Genomic DNA, 18,987 nt, shown 5'->3' with positions numbered 1-18,987 from the left:
TCCCTACGCCTGCGGGTTGTGGGGGGGAAAACTCTGACTGTTGTTTGTGCGTATGCACCAAACAAGAGCTCGGAGTATTCGGCCTTCTTGGAGACCCTGAATGGAGTCCTGTATGGGGCTCTAGTAGGGGACTCCATAGTTCTGCTGGGGGACTTCAACGCGCACGTGGGCAATGATGGAGACACATGGAGAGGCGTGATTGGGAGGAACGGCCTCCCTGATCTAAACCAGAGTGGTTGTTGGACTTCTGTGCTAGTCATGGATTGTCTATAACGAACACCATGTTCGAACATAGGGATGCTCATAAGTGTACTTGGTACCAGAGCACCCTAGGCCAAAGGTCAATGATCGATTTTATAATCGTTTCATCTGATCTGAGGCCGTATGTTTTGGACACTCGGGTGAAGAGAGGGGCAGAGCTGTCAACTGATCACCATCTGGTGGTGAGTTGGGTCAGAGGGTGGGGGAAGACTCTGGACAGACCTGGTAAACCCAAACGGGTAGTGCGGGTGAACTGGGAACGTCTGGAGGAGGCCCCTGTCCGACAGACTTTCAACTCACACCTCCGGCGGAGCTTTTCGTGCATCCCTGTGGAGGCTGGGGGCATTGAACCCGAGTGGACAATGTTCAAAGTTTCCATTGCTGAAGCTGCGGCGGGGAGCTGTGGTCTTAGGGTCTTAGGTGCCTCAAGGGGCGGCAACCCACGAACACCGTGGTGGACACCGGTGGTCAGGGAAGCCGTCCGACTGAAGAAGGAGTCTTTCTGGGATATGTTATCCCAGGGGACTCCGGAGGCAGTTGCAAGGTACCGAAGGGCCCGAAGGGCTGCAGCCTCTGCCGTGAAAGAGGCAAAGCAGCGGGTGTGGGAGAAGTTCGGAGAAGACATGGAGAAGGACTTTCGGTCGGCACCAAGGTGCTTCTGGAAAACCGTTCGCCACCTCAGGAGGGGGAAGCGGGGAACCATCCAAGCTGTGTACAGTAAGGATGGGACGCTGCTGACCTCAACTGAGGAGGTAATAGGGCGGTGGAAGGAGCACTTTGAGGAACTCCTAAATCCGACTAATACGCCCTCTATGGTAGAGGCAGAGCTGGAGGATGATGGGGGATTGTCGTCAATTTCCCTGGTGGAAGTTGCTGAGGTAGTTAAACAACTCCACAGTGGCAAAGCCCCAGGGATTGATGAGATCCGTCCAGAAATGCTTAAAGCTCTGGGTGTGGAGGGGTTGTCTTGGTTGACACGCCTCTTCAACATTGCGTGGAAGTCGGGGACGGTGCCTAAGGAGTGGCAGACCGGGGTGGTGGTTCCCCTTTTCAAAAAGGGGGACCAGAGGGTGTGTGCCAATTACAGGGGTATCACACTTCTCAGCCTCCCCGGTAAAGTCTACTCCAAGGTGCTGGAAAGGAGGGTTCGGTCGATAGTCGAACCTCAGGTTGAAGAGGAACAATGCGGATTCCGTCCTGGTCGTGGAACAATGGACCAGATCTTTACTCTCGCAAGGATCCTGGAGGGAGCCTGGGAGTATGCCCAACCGGTCTACATGTGCTTTGTGGATCTGGAGAAGGCGTATGACCGGGTCCCCCGGGAGACACTGTGGGAGGTGCTGCGGGAGTACGGGGTGAGGGGGTCCCTTCTCAGGGCCATCCAATCTCTGTACGACCAAAGCGAGAGCTGTGTCCGGGTTCTCGGCAGTAAGTCGGACTCGTTTCAGGTGAGAGTTGGCCTCCGCCAGGGCTGCGCTTTGTCACCAATCCTGTTTGTAGTATTTATGGACAGGATATCGAGGCGTAGTCGGGGTGGAGAGGGGTTGCAGTTTGGTGAGCTGGGGATCTCATCGCTGCTTTTTGCAGATGATGTGGTCCTGATGGCATCGTCGGCCTGTGACCTTCAGCACTCACTGGATCGGTTCGCAGCCAAGTGTGAAGTGGCTGGGATGAGGATCAGCACCTCTAAATCTGAGGCCATGGTTCTCAGCAGGAAACCGATGGAGTGCCTTCTCCAGGTAGGGAATGAGTCTTTACCCCAAGTGAAGGAGTTCAAGTACCTTGGAGTCTTGTTCGCGAGTGAGGGAACAATGGAGCGGGAGATTGGTCGGAGAATCGGCGCAGCGGGTGTGGTATTACACTCAATTTATCGCACCGTTGTGACGAAAAGAGAGCTGAGCCAGAAGGCAAAGCTCTCAATCTACCGGTCAGTTTTCGTTCCTACCCTCACCTATGGGCATGAAGGCTGGGTCATGACCGAAAGAACGAGATCCAGGGTACAAGCGGCCGAAATGGGTTTCCTCAGGAGGGTGGCTGGCGTCTCCCTTAGAGATAGGGTGAGAAGCTCAGTCATCCGTGAGGAGCTCGGAGTAGAGCCGCTGCTCCTTCGCGTCGAAAGGAGCCAGTTGAGGTGGTTCGGGCATCTGGTAAGGATGCCCCCTGGGCGCCTCCCTAGGGAGGTTTTCCAGGCACGTCCAGCTGGGAGGAGGCCTCGGGGAAGACCCAGGACTAGGTGGAGGGATTATATCTCCAACCTGGCCTGGGAACGCCTCGGGATCCCCCAGTCGGAGCTGGTTAATGTGGCTCGGGAAAGGGAAGTTTGGGGTCCCCTGCTGGAGCTGCTACCCCCGCGACCCGTTACCGGATAAGCGGAAGAAGATGGATGGAACATTCTACTCAGACCTTTCTCTTCTTCCTTTAACATAACTGGTCTGTAATCATTTGTAAACATTACTAGTTAACACAGTTCTTCTGACTAGTAAGTCAGTTTGACAGCAGGTTTCACAGCACGTCCAGAGCGTGTCCTCAAAACTCTGGATGGCGATGTTGTGCTACCAGTCTCAGAGTCAGTTTGGGTTGGACGGGTGGCAGATGCCATGCTACCTGGTGGGGTGGAGACTTCTGGTGACTGTGCCCGAGTGTCGTTCCTTGGTTGACGATCTGCAGATGCCTCCGGTTTCGTCTAGTGGTGTCTCCTTGCGGCGTTTTCACCACAAACGAACGTGGAGTGGAACACAAAGCCTGGATCACCCCGGTCCCCCTCCATGTCTTCTCTGTCTTTGGCATCTGTCTGCCTGACTGTAGACAGATTGGCCCATGCCGGTCTCAGCTGACGGTGGAGCTTGGGGACTGTGGTGCGCAGTCTCCTTCCCATGAGGAGTCTGGCTGGGCTTTCTTTTGTTGGCGCCGTGGCTGTGTCCCTGTAGGTCAGGAGAGCTAGCTGGGGGTCTTGTTGCCTAAGGATGTTTTTAGCTGTCCTGACAGCCAACATAATTCACCATACCAAGTACCCTTTTTAACTCACTCACATTTGTAGGTGTCTCCAGGGCGGTGATGGCGGACACTCTTTCTGGGCTTGGAGTCACGCCCTCCTGACTGATAACCTGGCCCAGGAAGTGAAGGGAAGCCTGCCTGAACTTACATTTCTGGCGGTTGAGTTTTAGGCCAGATGTGCGGATTGTCTCCATCACCCTTTTCAAGCGGCGGTCGTGCTCTTCCAGAGTGGCTCCGAACACAAGTATGTCGTCCACGTAAACTACCGTGCCCTCGTGATCCTGCAGCAGTTCTTGCATCCTCCTTTGGAATATCTCTGGTGCGGATGTTATTCCGAATGGGAGCCGTTTAAAGCAGTAGTGACCATTTGGTGTTATGAAGGTAGTTAACTTTGAACTTTCTTCATCTAGGGCCATCTGCCAAAATCCACTGGCGGCATCCAGTGTTGTGTACACCTTACTTCCGGCCAGTTTGTGCAAGATGCTGTCTGTGGTCGGCAAGATGAACTTTTCCCTTTTCACGTTCTCATTCAGTTTAGTAAGACCTACACAGATTCTTACTTTTCCAGTCGGCTTAATCACAGGTACCATTGGCGCTACCCATTCTGTGGGCTCCGTCACACGCTCTATTATGCCATTTTCTTCCATTCGCTTCAGCTCCTCTTCTACTTTAGGTAGCAGGGGAATGGGTATGCGGCGAGGGGCTGCGACACTGTATGGCTTAGCGTTTTCTTTTAGGACTATTTTTATGGGGTCTCCTTTAAGCAGTCCTAACTCCCCAAACACACTGACTTCTTCGATGTGTTGTATCAGACCCAGGCGAACACCGACAGATCTGCTCAGTAGGTTATCACATGTAGACTTTGCCACTATTACCCTAAAGTAACAGTCTGTTATTTTTCTCCCTTTTGACTCTTGTATCTTGGCTAGGAATTGCCCCAAATGGACCACTTTTCCTCCTGGACTTTCCAGTTTAGAGGTAACTGGACTAAGTTTTGGCTTGACACGGAGGCGGCTATATGTAGCCTCATTTATTATTGTTGTGTCAGCACCAGAATCTATCTTGAAGCTAACTGGAGTATGGCATATCACTAGAGTTGTGCGCCATGGTGGCTCTGTATCGGTGATGACTTCATCCACTGTAGCCTCATTCTTGGTTGTAGTCTCATCTATTGAGCCTAAGAATAAGCTGTCAACTTCAGTCACCAGAAGTCTCCACCCCACCAGGTAGCATGGCATCTGCCACCCGTCCAACCCAAACTGACTCTGAGACTGGTAGCACAACATCTCCATCCAGAGTTTTGAGGACACGCTCTGGACGTGCTGTGAAACCTGCTGTCAAACTTCTTCAGTCACTTCTTGTATCATTCTGGTTTTGCATTTGTTTGCAAAGTGAGCAGTTTTGTGGCATTTATTGCATTCTCTGTCTTTAGCTGGGCATTTGTCTCTTGCATGCCTGCGCCCACATCTTCCACAGTTTTGCCTTTCATTTTATTTTTTTTATTTTTGTCCTCCTGTTGCCTCATACTGTGTGTTTTTCCACTTACTTTTATAAGACTTTGATTTCACTTCATCAATGTGCCCTGATGCGCCAGCCTCGCTGTTCTGTTGCTTCACTAGCTCAGAGTGTCTGGCCGTGTCGACTGCCCTTTTCAGAGTGAGGTCACTTATCATTTGTAACTTCAGTGAAAGATCTTTGTCTTTAATCCCTATGACAAGTCTATCTCTTATCTCCTCCTCCTTCTCATGAAAGTCACAGTGAGCTGCGAGTTCATACAGGTGCCTTATGTACTGTTCAACGGACTCACATGCCTCTTGCGTCCGCGAGTGGAAACGTGCTCTCTCGAAAATCACGTTCCTTTTCGGCACAAAGTGCTCGTCAAACAGCCTCAGCACATAGTCAAAATCCTCTTCCCCGTCATCCTCCAACACGAATGATTTGTACACTTGTTCAGCCTCCGGGCCCATAGAATAAATCAACGCGCTGACCTGGACATCGGCTGGCTCTTTGTTAAGCTTCGTTGCTACTCGGTACCTGGAGAAGCGTTGTTTCCAATCGGGCCAGTCCTCCGGTTTAGCGAAGTTAAGCTGCTCCGGCGCCGAAAACTTGTGGTGCGGTGTCCCCGAGTCAGCTTGCCATGCCGGTTCACTTCTGACACCATGTGAAGTGTTGCTATCTTCGTATAAAATATATTTATGAGGAGACGGTGGGTTGTCTTTAGCTCAACTTTATTCCCACATGTCGTAACTTACACACGTGAATCTGTTCATTTGACTTCCTGTATTATCGTACGTATGCGTGCGTCCTGACGTATGCTCAATCACAGATCATAACAGGTTTACGTGACAGTTCACTTCATTTTTTCAGGGTTAGGGTTAGGTTTGCTGTAATTTGAGAAGGTTTCTGACCTGACCACCATTTTGTTCCTGCTTCAGAATGGACCAAGCACCATTATCCATCTATTCAATTGCATCCGGAAGCATTTTTCAAAGCAAATCGAAAAACTTACTGAGAGATTCCAGACTAATGCGCATTTGCGAACTAGTTTGGCTATGACAGGCTAGCATTACACCAGTAAAGACAGAGAAGACTGTAAGCTAGTAAACATGGATGTAAACAATAAAGGATTCTTTTAAGAAAGGAGGAAGCTGCAAACCAAATCCGGCACATTGTGTAACTTGTAAAGATAGATTTCTGTGCTAGACCTTTATCAGGCATTAGAATGATGAGCAGCCATTTACGTCACCACCATTTGCCTGATGGTCTAGTACCGAAAAGTTGATAGTAAATTTATGTTTGTAAGTTATGCCTACCATACACTGGAAGACTTTGAACAGACTTCGAACAGACTAAAGTCTTACACCATCTCACATCTAAAGACAACCATCTCATATCTAACGTTAAAGACTGTCATAATATGGAAAGACTGGGGATCTTGCAGGGCCACACATTGCAAGACTACAACTAGATTTGTTTTGAAAAGTGTAACCAAGCTATCTAGCTACCGCTAGCGTTAGCTGGTAACTTAAGGGAAAGTCTACAGATTTTCTGTTCTGCTGTACATGCAGATGAATGTCTCCAGTACCTGGAGGTCTGTGTTTATCTGCCGGAAAAACTCCAACGCTTCAGAAGGGTTGAAAATCAGCAACTTTCCCTCTTTAGCGCGGCGCCATAGCAACCATAAAACCACTGGCTCTAGCAGTTTGCTGCTTCCTGTTTGGTGCTGGAGGGAGCGCACCCATTTGGTTATTGACAATGTTGACATGATTTAACTTCATTACTAAGACTTAAAACTTAGGATAATATCAAACACGTTTGATTGTCTCTGAACGTCCAGATGGGAAAAAGACTGACTGGGACTGAGTTTTATGACCACCTTACACCAAACCATTGAGACGACGGGAACGCCCAGACTCTATAAAAGCCTCTCAAGATTTCATTCAGATATTGGAAAATAGTCTGCGACAGTGGAATCGCTTGAAAAGTCGTTTGGGGTAAGGTCGACATTAGACAGTGTGCAGGATTTCGTTCGCAATATTTGAACCTACCGTCTCTTTCCTACGCATGTCTCAGGAAAATGGATGTATTAATGGATAGTATTTTTTTCAGTTTCCAGAAAAAAAGGAAAGACATGGATTCAACATGTTTGTTAGATCTCATGGATGCACACAATGCACTGTGGTGAGTAACACTGAATGTGGTATAATTGTTTGCGCAGAATGACACAGAATGAAGTGGGTCTTTTTGTTACCATACCTCCACTGCAGCTCAACAAGGATACACCAAAAGGGAGTTTTATAACAAAAAGACTTATTTAGAAAGATAACTCACACTGCTGCAGCCATATAATTGCTTCAGATCAACTTTGAAATTCATTTGTGCACAACATGTGGATTGTGGATTTTGTTCACAGCAAGAAAGCAAGATAACAAAACACCTGAATGTTTTTTTTCTTTCATCAGGACTGTATTGGGAGTGTTTATGCCCTGAAAGTATGAGAGATTTTGTGTGCAGTTGAAGAGTACTGGCCAGAAGGGTGTGGAAGGGGACAGTAATGATGAAGAAGCATTTAAGCAGACGCAGAATGGGACATGAAGATAGAGGTCATCAGAAATCATTTAACATATAACCAGATTGAACCAAATCACAGCCGTTAGGGGCACCTTGATTTTTCATAATGGGAAAGGAAATGGGCCAGTGTTAAATCACTCCAAACACTGCATTAAGAAATCATATTTTTCACTCTAGTAAAAATGTCACACTGTTTGGATGCCAACAATGTTTTCAGTCAATAGAGTATAGAGAATAGAGTAGAATAGAGTAGTGATGCCTGTGAAATGACATTTTGATTACAGCGCAACATAATGGGAACATTTTCGTAAGTGCAATTGTACATTTTGTAATTTTGAATAGCGGAAATTATGAGTGGCACAGATAAGGCTTGAATGGAAAGGTACAATAAATGAGAGCTGCCGCATTTTATTGATGAACCCATTGAAAACAAAGAGCTCTTCAGAGGGCAAGAGGACTGCTTTACAATGAGACACAGATACTGTGTGTGTATGTGTGTGTGTGTGTGTGTGTGTGTGTGTGCGCGTTAAAAAGCGGTGCTTGGTCAGGTGTCTTTGGCCTTTGTTATAAACGCAAAAAGTCACCTTTAGCTTCATATTTAGACGTGCTTTGCGTTGTTTTTGACGCTCTGGCTCGGGACGTACGTTTAACTGACATGCGGCACAAGAACAGGACAGTTAGGTTTAGGAAAAGATGGTGGGTGGGGTTACAAAATGTACCTTTCAGTGACACGCGGGACAAGAACGGGACATGAACCCCGGTCTCCTGGGTGAAAGTCCTGTGTTGTTTGACCCATCCACCATCCCAACCAACCTCCTTAACCTCTATTTCTGTCTTTCATACTACTCTCTACCGTTGTCTCTCTTAATACTACGTCATCTTACAGCGACGCGATGTAGCTGCTGCTCTGCCCGGTGCGTTCCATACAGACGCTGAAGGGGAATTTCTGCGTTGGTATCTGACGCTGAGAGACACTGACCAAGCATCAGGATTTTACCAGTTGGGAGTGAGAACGGGTTGGCACCTTCATCAGTACCTCAAAACTGCCTCACAGCAACTGAATGATAGAAGTTAATGATGCTCAAAATGTTCTGCACTGTTTGATGAAGTGCTGCCCCTCATCTGATGTATCACATACATGCACTGGATAGTCCCCAACAGTCAATAAAATGTAAGTTAAGTTATAACAGATAATGTTGGCAGGGCTGTTAAAAAAGAGCGAAATGATAAGAAGGATATTCCTCAGAGTTAAATGAATGAGTTATAAGTCAGAATTTGGTTATCTAAGATGAGCAAGACTAGAGTCAGGGAGAAACAGATAGCTCAAAATGCTTACTAATCAACACCTTGCATCTCGGTTGTTTAAAGCTGATCCACATTCCAATATTTTTAATAGATCAAATGACTATGTGTAATTCATGGGAGTAGGAAGCATTGAAAATGTGGGTGGGTCGATCTTACCGGAGGGGTCAGGGTCCTCCCTCAGAAAATGTTTAACAGAGCTGATGTCACACCTGTCTTCTGTTGCTTTTAACAGGTGGTTTGATACTTTTCTCTGGCTGTACTAGCATGAGTAAAAAGATGGGTACATTTTGTAATTTCACCCAGAGGAAGTGTCTGCCTCAGATCAAATATTTGAAGATATTAAAAAGCTAGAAGTACAGAAATTGATTCAATGACTAATTCGGAGCCATCTTTAATAATAACTACTCATGCTGACCAAATATGGTTTAGTCGCACCAATCGCGTTTCAGTCCCATTGCGTTCTGCATGCACTTTACATTACATTACATAGATTGCATTTAATGCCAGTTGTAAATGGGGTATCTCTCTCTGTTTTTAACTGCGTCGCTCTCGCTCCTAGCCTATGCTTCCCACTCTTTGCAGTGTCTGAAGGCGGTCCACTAATTGCAGACACACAGGCCTCCCATGGCTCTGAAAAACCAGGCTGAGAAGGATGGTAGGAGAGACGGTGGAAAGGAGAGCGCAGCATATCAGCATGGGACAGAGGAGATGTTCCTGTAGGTGTTTGCAGCTCAGACCACCACAGACTTTAACTTTTCACTAACAACTTCGGCATCAGAGTGTTCTGTGTCAGTCATCAACATCACAAGCTACGGATGCACCACTGTGACACATTAGTGTATTCTTCTTTTTTGCGATATTTTGGAAATTTAACATGGAGTTTATTCACATGGATGTACAACAGTTCATTTGTATACACTAGATACATAAATTTTGAGAATCTGTATATTGTATTATAAATACATTCTTACATAATCATTGGGTTACTCCATCCCCCAACATATAAAACTCCCTCTACCCATCTGCATCTTTAAAACTTCCCCTAGCAGCTTCCCCTACTGAAGAAAAAAAAAACTAATCATAATCAACATATCCGTTATGTACAGGTACAGGCCATACACAAACGTATCGAATAGATCCCCATGCTATACTTACACTGTAAAGGTATAATATGCAGTAATAGCCTAAAAACATGTATAGACTAGTTCAAAAATAAACCCTCTTAATGATCACTTATGACCCACTAGAGGTGCGTGGTGGTGTCTGTATCTGCAAGAGACCCTGCCCACTTGGATTTTCTCTTTTCTTCTTAATTTTGTTAGTGCGGAACGTTTATGGGAGTCAGCAAAGAGCCTTTGGGCCCCACGTGGATGGGTAACCCCCAGGTAATGAAAGCGTACAGGGTGTGCAGCCTGTTCTCATTCCCATCTGCCATTTGCCCCTCAGCATCTCATACCGACAGATAAGTTTAACTGACACACACACGCACGCACGTACACACACACACACACACACACACACACACACACAGGATGAAGTTTTGTATTCACACAATATCAGGAAACAAGGCACTTTCCCACGGAGGTGTGTGCTTATTTGTGCTTTAGAACATAACCACTTTGAAACAATCAGAAAATAAAGTTGTATTCCTCCGAATACCTGCGTTGTTAGGCGCTTCCTCTCTTCATTCACTCTCTAGCTTGCTCGACTGCTGCTGCAGTACTCCACTTTTTTTTTCTTTTTTTTTTTTTTACAGCAGTCCAACCCTGTGGCAAAACTTATAATTATTTCTACTGACTAAGAAATACAATTGTCTCAGAGTAGGTGTCTGCTCATATGTCCAGTATTGTACTATTGCTCAACATAAGAGCTGTCTTGACCTATTTATCAACTACATACATGATCACCCCCAACCAATAAGTTTAGACTAATTATAATCTGGAAGCTAACCATTTTGTCACTCATGCGAGGAACTAAATAAAAATGAACCCTGTTTGAAGATAATCGTTTTTGATGTTTTGATTGTCTTTATTGATTATGATAATTAACCTACTTCACAAGAAAGAGGTGTAAAGAAGTGGATTGCATGGTTGTTACACCTAATGACAAAACTTGTTTATTTAAACAATCAGAACAACCTTAAACTAGCTAAGATAAAAACCACAAAATATTAGATATACGTAGCATATCTAAGTACTTCTACTTAGTAGAATATGATTATTTTCAGTGTACAGGACAAAGCAGGCACACACTGCTCAGAAATCTGGCCTGGGAGGGTGCACTGCAGCAAGACTTTATCTCTATGTTCCTTTGGATCATGTGCAGCTGCAGTCTGTTCCCGAGGTGTGAATTAGATTTTGCTGGAATGTTCCTTCATTTGTCAAATGGGACACTTTGAAAATGCCACAGGATGGCCCACCCTGGATGCTCTGCTATACTGTATGTATGTGTGAAAATCTGATGTGGCATTTAAGCATTATTTTTATTAGATTTTTTTCATATTTGCCAGATGATCGCACACGCTTGATCATCTTGGTGATAGGCTGTGGTGTTACTTGGTGTCTGTTGGCTGTCAAAGGCGGAGAGTTTGTGCTCAGCTTTTTTTAAGGCTGTGATAGCACAATCAGATTTATTGGAAGGAAAACACAGGCAGCAGGAGGGAGAGAAAGGCTCTCGCTTTTATTAGCTTTGCTATTGATCACGCTTACGATAAGCAACGCAGGCAAGAGAAAATGGAATATGATATGTCCCCCCGCATTCATATTAAGAATATACCACAGCAGGGCTGGACAGGCGTGTGAGAGACACAGAGGCAGATTCTAACACAGGTTTATATCCAGAATATGTACATTAATTCATTTGTTCAATTAGTTATTCATCTGCTTTACATACGTTATACTGCCAAAAGTATATGGATATGCAAACATTGCACCTATATGTGATAATGTAACATATTATGTTGGCACCATGGCTATTCATTCATTCAGGCAATCATTTAGGGGGCGACCCTCATTTTCAATGTCATCGAGTCAGATAACAAAGACAAAAACAGAACAATGCGGAAAATACATTTCACATGGCTCCCGGGTATGAGAGGAGAGCCCCTAAGCAGAGTTTTGCATGCTGCTATACCAACCTCCACTCTTCTAGTTTCAGGCTGTCTACCAGATGTTGGGACCTGGCTGCAGATAGTTGTTCCCCTTCAGCCAGAAGCATATATTGAGGTCCAAAACTGATGCTGGGTGATAATGTCAGCAGATTTACAACATGCCATATGCAACATAACATTAGGGTTGGGTGTAGTTTAGGTTTTTCCCGATACCGGTACTAAAACGATACTTTTAAAAAGGTGCCGGTGCCTAAATGATGCCTGAGACGATACTTAAAAAAAAACTAACTGTGAACATTAAATTATAGCTTGTTTATTGCTAAGGCCATATGGTCAAAACTAAATGATTTATTCAAAATAAAAAAATAAAAACTTATAACAATAACTTATTTCACTAGTGAATTGCTGGTGAAACAACAAAAACAACCACTAGATGGGAAAAGGGTATTTTACAATAACTTTAAATGTACCAAGAGGCTTACCAGTTTCAAGTGAACGCACCGTCTGTGTTGTTTTTCCGACAACAGCAGCTGCAGACTGTTGGACGTCCCGGTGTTGGAATCCTCTACAGTGAAATACAGTCACACTTTACACCGTTTAGCTGTTTTAACCGTATTTAAACCAGCTGCTAGCTAACGTTACCTGCTGTCAAGTGTAGCGTTAACTAGCGTCACATGCAGCAATTTTTCTGTTGCCGCTAACGTCCATTTTGGAACAACAGAGAGAAGCGCAGGCATTTAAGTGGCACCGAAAAGAGGCACCGAAATCAGCGTTGCTATTCGGCCCGGTAGATACCGGTCGTTAGTTGGCATCGGTACCGTATTAGCACCGGGTTTGAGTACCCAACCCTACATAAGATCCTCAAATTCATTTTTGCATACTCAATACACACAATTCGAACAAGCTCCATACTTGGTAAGTAAGTAAGTAAGTAAAGTTTATTTGTATAGCACCTTTCACAGATAAAAATTGCAAAGTCCTTCACAATAAAATGTAATACAGTACAACAAATTAAAATACAAGAAAATTTAAATACAAATAGAAAACATAACAAACAACCAGGTTGTTTTAGGAGGGAAAGAATGGTGGGGCTACTTTGGACAGATGCGAAAGAAAATGTAACAATTTTACATAATGCAATATTTCCACACAGTACAACACAGTTGATAACTGGACTGGGCGCACACCTGTTCTCCTCAACTGTTAAACTGCTCAATCCCCGTTTGTATGCACTGTCAGTTTGGGTAGCTGTGTTTGCTCTGTTGAGCAAGCCCCATGTTATCGCGTTGTCCTGCTGCTTTCATGTTTGGGAATCCTCTCAGAAAAATGCTTGAGATCCAGAAAGCCTGCTCTTGACCAGGTACCATCCCTTCCAAATAACACACAGGAAACAAATATGTATCTTTTCTCACAAGCTAGAAGTAAGCCATTTTTTCCAGGATAACCACTCCACATTAAATGATTTTTACCAGAGGTTTGGTTTATAACAATTTCCCGTGACTGGTGGGCACCGAGATGTTTTTCTTCAAAAGGCAGATCTTCAGTTTATGTTTAGATACCCATGTTTTATTATTTAATGTATTACTTTTCCACATATCATTTGATTGATATCTACTTTTTTTTTACACGCTGTAATCCTTATTTGTATGAGAATGTCTAATGACATGAGAATATCTGTCTGTTGACAATATTAAATGAATAATTTAAAAAAATGAAAAAGGCAGATTTTCAAATGTGTGCTGCAGACGAGAATCCACATTGATCATGGCGACAGCAGTTAGTAGCTAGTATCCTCTTTAAAATGAATACTGACTTCTGCCAACTATGAGCAAACACCAACATCAGTACTTGACAAATAGCCAATCAAATTGTAGCAGGGCAACAGTCAATCAGCCCCACTTAGCATCAGATTTGTGCCATCTGGTTTCATTGCTAAAGGCTTTGAGCATGGTTATTGTTGTTTTCCCAAACTCTCCCAAACGCTTGCCATTGCAGTGTGGGCTATCGCCAAATTGAGCCGTGCACAATTAACATTTAAATTATTCTATCAGCCTCAAGTGTGCTGTGGCTGGAAGAAAACCATTTTGGACAATATTATAAAGACAAGATCATAATCTAGGATTTACAAAAAAATGAATCATCAGCTTGACTTGAATTCATGACTTTAGGCTGTGCATTTTCTTCCCTAAGAAGTCATTTGGGGATATCTGCAGAACAGCTAAAGCAGTGATAGCAGAAACTGTTTCATCTATTTAAAATGTCAATAAGAAATGTCAGGTTTTGTTGTAAGCTGTCACTTTGCACTGCTGTTAACAATCATACAGAGACAGATCCATCAAAGAGGAGGGAGAAAGTAATGCATTTATGTTGGAATAAGGACGTTGTATGTGGCCAAAGTCGCACGCACTTAATGACTGAAGTCTGTGGTCATTTTGAGACTGTAGTCTGTGGTCCTGTTCAGCATGTTCTCACTCCCAACTTGTAAAATACTGATGCTTGGTCAGTGTCTCTCAGCGTCAGATACGATGCAAATATCCCCCTTCAGCGTCTGTATGGAACGCACCGGGCAGAGCTGCAGCTCGACCGCGGCACTGTAAGATGACGTAGTGTTAACAGAGACAACGGTAGAGAGTAGTATGAAAGAACGGAAATCAGCGTACGGAGGTTGGTTGGGGGGGTGGATGGGTCAAACAACATAGGACTTTCACCCAGGAGACCGGGGTTCATGTCCCGTTCTTGTCCCGCGTGTCACTGAAACGTACATTTTATAACCCCACCCACCATCTTTTCCTAAACCTAACTGTCCCGTTCTTGTGCCACATGTCAGTTAAACGTACGTCCTGACCCAGAGCGTCAAAAAGTGACGCCAAGGGGCGCCTGGATAGCTCAGTTGGTAGAGCGGGCGGGCGACCATATATAGAGGCTTACTCCTCGACGCAGCCGGCCCGGGTTTGACTCTGACCTTTGGCCCTTTGCTGCATGTCAATCACCGTCTCTCTCCCCTTTCATGTCTTCAGCTGTCCTATGAAAAATAAAGGCCTAAAATGCCCCAAAAAAGAAAAGAATGAAGCGGATTGTATAGTGGATAGAGGTGCAGCGCCAGCATCATTTCTTAAAAAAAACAAAAAACAAACAAAACGAAAAAAAATATATATATAATAATAGACCAAGAGACACAAAACAAGTACAGAGAGACACGCAAAACAACTACAGAGACACAAAGCCACCACATAGATGCATAAGGACTACAAATAGACACAATATGACTATACAGAGACGCAAAGCCACCACATAGATGCATAAGGACTACAAATAGACACAATGCAACAGAGATTTTATGTTTTTCATCCACTGCTGCCCAATGCTTGTACAGCTCATTGTTTGATTGATAATCCTTTTCCTGGGCTCGGTTGCATAGTATTCTGGGAAATGTTGGAAATAAGTGGCTGCGGGCCAGCTGTGTAAATGGAGCCAATGATTTTGGTCTCTCCCCAACTTGCTGGTTTGTCAGACAGCTGAGAATCTCCAGAGGGAGGAGAATAAATATGTGTGGAAGTGTTTGAAAGCGTCTGATCAGCACTGGAATCACACCAGGGTCACTGTTCACTGCTGACACATCACTACGCTCCTGCACACATGAAATGTGAGGGTCTGCGTGTGTGTGTGTGTGTGTGTGTGTGTGTGTGTGTGTGTGTGTGTGTGTGTGTGTGTCCAGACCAGACCGACCGGACCGAAACATCTCTGAAATCTCAGCCAACAGAAAGGTTTCAACACTACTCCTCCCCTTTCTGTCCTTACCTCACTTTCTCTCCACTCCTTCTTTTCTTTCACATGCCTTCCATTGCTTTACTCACCTTCTTCTCTCCTTCTTTCCTTTTCCCCTTTCACTCCTGCGTTTCTTCTCCCCAATGCTTTCATTCTCTTCCTCAATTCCATTATTCCCCTCTTTTCTCCTTCCCCCTTCATCATTTCCTTTCACTCTTATCTTTTCATTTCCTTCCCACTCATTGTCTTCTCTCACTCTCTCCTACCCTTTCATCCTTCCCTTTCTTTTCCTTTTCTCACCCCTCCTCTTTTCATTGTTCTTCCACTCCTCTTTTCCCTTTCGTTTTCTTTCCTCTCCTTCCCTCATCTCCTTTCGATTTTTGTTCCTCTTTTCTTCTTTTTCCCCCTCCTCTCACTTCTTTTCTTATCTTCTACTCGCTTCTGCTCACCCTTCTCTCTGTTCTTATCTCCCTACCTCCTATTCATCTCTTCCTTTTTCCCTCTGCCGTCTCCATTCTTCCCTCTATCCTCTCCACCCAATCCTCTTCATCACACTCCTCTCATCCTTCATTTTCTTTATTTCTTCCTCTCCCATTTCCTTATTTCTCCTCCCATTTGTCTTCTCCCATTTTTCTTATTTCCTTTTCCTCTCATCTGTTCTAATTCTACTGCCTCCCTTTTCATTTCAAAACCTTGTGTCATTGTTCATTCATCTCTTCTTCTCTTTCCTCCATTTTTCCACTCCTCTCTATCTCCTCTGTCCGTATTTCGTTATTATGGATCCAACTGCAGTTCAAGGCAAGGCCGGCCCTACGAAGCAGTCCGATTGGTTGAGGGTGGGCATTGACCTGGAGTAGTTAAAGGGTAACTACCGTTTTTTCCCCCTGTTTTTGTGTCTAAGTGACTGATGGGAACAACAATCTTTGACATTGGTCCAGTATTAAGCGAGATCGCTGCAGTCGGCAGCGCCGAAACAAGCTACAATGTAAGTTAATAGGGCAATTGTGCAGCTTGTATTTACCTTCACAAAAGTGCTCGTTTTGCCGCTGACAGAAGTCTCTGACAACATAATGGAAAGGATTTCTAAGGAGGTCGACCTTTCTGTCAAAGAGGAAGATCGTGACGTCAAAATGACGTAATATCCTGCCGGCAGAGGTCGCGCACGGCTCTCTTTTTTTTAGCGGCGCGCGACAAAGCGGAAACGGGAGGCCTGAACGAGTTCGCCGACAACCGGATGCCAGGACTCTCAGAGTGACTGCAAGTCTCTCTTGTAAACTTACTGGGTTAAGATGAGTTATTTCATGATGAATGAAAGGCTTGATCCGACGAAGTAGGTCATTGAATTAAATCGAAGCATTGACGACAATGCTGCAGCCAGTTCTGCCTTTGATTACATTTTTCTTTTTCTTCTAGTCCATAGAAATAGCAGCGTCGGTACCCTTTGCTCATTAGCGCCACCTCTGTTCAGGAGAAGACTGCAACTAGTGTCGTGAGCACCAGCGCGGGTGTAAATAGTCACGGCGATCTCATGACGTCACATTTGCACGCGCCAGCTGGACTGCGTCTAGTATATAAGAGCCTTTACCATCTCCAACAGAAAACACTGTTCACAAACTGCTCCAAACAGCTCTATTGTAGTCCAGCCTTTACTTCCATGTGTCAATTTGTAACACACGTTATAATGCTCGCCTAGCTGCTAGCGTGGCACGCCCTCATTCTCTGCTTCTGACTGGCTAGCAGTCCTTACCTAACTACTGCGCATGTGCGACTCCCAACAAAGATGGAACAGAAGTGTGATGCCTCACTCTGTAGCTAAAACAGAGAGCTCAACACACAGGGTGAAAAGAGGAGCTGCAGCAATGTGCAGTACAACAAAAATGAAAAATAAACCATGTCAACCTATTCTGATATAACCTCTAAATACAATTATGAACCTGAAAATGAAAAACGAAAAAACACTTCATTCAAAGACGACAGAAACAATTTAAAACTATTAATTAATAAAACTATTTATTTGGGTCGTCTTTCCACTTTTCTAACCATCACAACTCTAGTTTTGGTTGAAATAAACACATAGTTTACCGATTTACATGAGATAATATGTTGACTTTATACACGCTAAAAGTATATATTTTTTTTAATGGACTCTGGAGTCTCGTTGTTGTTTATGTTCTGTTTTCTGTATCCTCTACGTTTTCAATGTTGTTTGGTGGGGTATTGATTGTTTATTGTTATTTACTATTGTCTGTGCTTAATGTTCAATTTTCCCTTTAGTGCAAAACAAATTCCCCTCGTGGCAGTAAAGGTTTCATTCATTCATTCACTCATTCACTCATTTATTCATTCGTTTAACACTAGCGACCTCAGCAGAGGGATCTTTTCCATAATGTTGTCAGACACTTAGAATAATAATAATCTGAGCCTGTCAGCAGCAAACACAGCACTTTTAGTGGATGGAATTGATGATACACATTTGCCCCATAGGGTTACATCGCAGCCAGATCTATGGCTGTCGGTTACAGCGTTCACGCGTAATACTGGACCAATGTCAAAGATTGTTGTTCCCATCAGTCACTTACACACAAAAACATAAGAAAATAGGGTCCAGGTTGAAAAAAATGGTAGTTACCCTTTAAGGTTAGGATAGCCGATTGGTCAGGGAATAGGACCTGAAAAAATTGAGTTCCGTTACCTTGCGCGAACATTGACGCCTGGCCAATCGCAGCACGCGAATGCTATTGAAGGGTGGGTCTTGCCTAGAACTGCAGTGGGATACCACGCCCGTATCCCCTCATCCCCCTCTTTTTTTTTTTTTATTCAGATAGTTTTTTGGGGCTTTTATGGCCTTTAATTGATAGTTTGGAAGACAGGAAAGGGGACAATAAACAGCTGCAGGTCAGATTCAAACCCGGACCGCTGCAAAGGACTCAGCCTATATTGGGGCACCCACTCTACTGGGCGGGCTAGAGGTGGCCCCACCTTCATCCCTTTTCCTTTTGTCCCATATATTTCCCCTTTCTCCCTTTTCTCTTTTCTGTCTGCCTCTCCCTCATGTATCCTTTTCTATTTCTTCTCCATTCTTGTCCTCTTATTACTAATCCTTTTCTTCTCTAATCTCGATGATCTTCTATCATTTTATTCCCATTTTGTTCCATTATTTATTCTACCTTCTTCCTCTCCTTTATTTCCACATCACATGCCAATTATTTCCCTTTTTTTTTAGATCAATTCTCTTCTCCTCTACCCTCCTCTTCTCCATATTTTTCTTTCTTTCTTTCTTTCTATGCCTCTCTTCTCCTTTTATGACCTCTCATTTTTGCTTCCTTTCCCCTGCTCTCCCCTTTTTCAACCCTTCTCACTCCTTTTCTCTCTATTTTTCCTCTTCTTCCTCTTCTTCTCTTCTCTCCTTTATCTCATCCCCTCTCCTCTAATCTGAGTTTTCTCTCGCACAACTATTTTGCAGCGGCTCTGTGCGGAGTTTA

At 44.4% G+C, this 18,987-nt stretch overlaps 1 long non-coding RNA gene across 1 annotated transcript in view; it reads left to right on the top strand.

Annotated features, from left to right (window-relative positions):
* The window catches only part of LOC118495599, a 556,251-nt gene that overhangs the window by 118,431 nt on the left and 418,833 nt on the right, over window positions 1-18,987 (top strand). Inside the window, exon 2 of the long non-coding RNA XR_004898071.1 lies at window positions 8,937-8,941. This is a non-coding gene — a long non-coding RNA (uncharacterized LOC118495599). The remainder of the gene's footprint in view (window positions 1-8,936; window positions 8,942-18,987) is intronic.

This window comes from Sander lucioperca, chromosome 1, assembly GCF_008315115.2.
Source record: "Sander lucioperca isolate FBNREF2018 chromosome 1, SLUC_FBN_1.2, whole genome shotgun sequence".
NCBI lineage: Eukaryota > Metazoa > Chordata > Actinopteri > Perciformes > Percidae > Sander > Sander lucioperca.
This window is presented reverse-complemented; position numbering and strand designations above follow the sequence as displayed.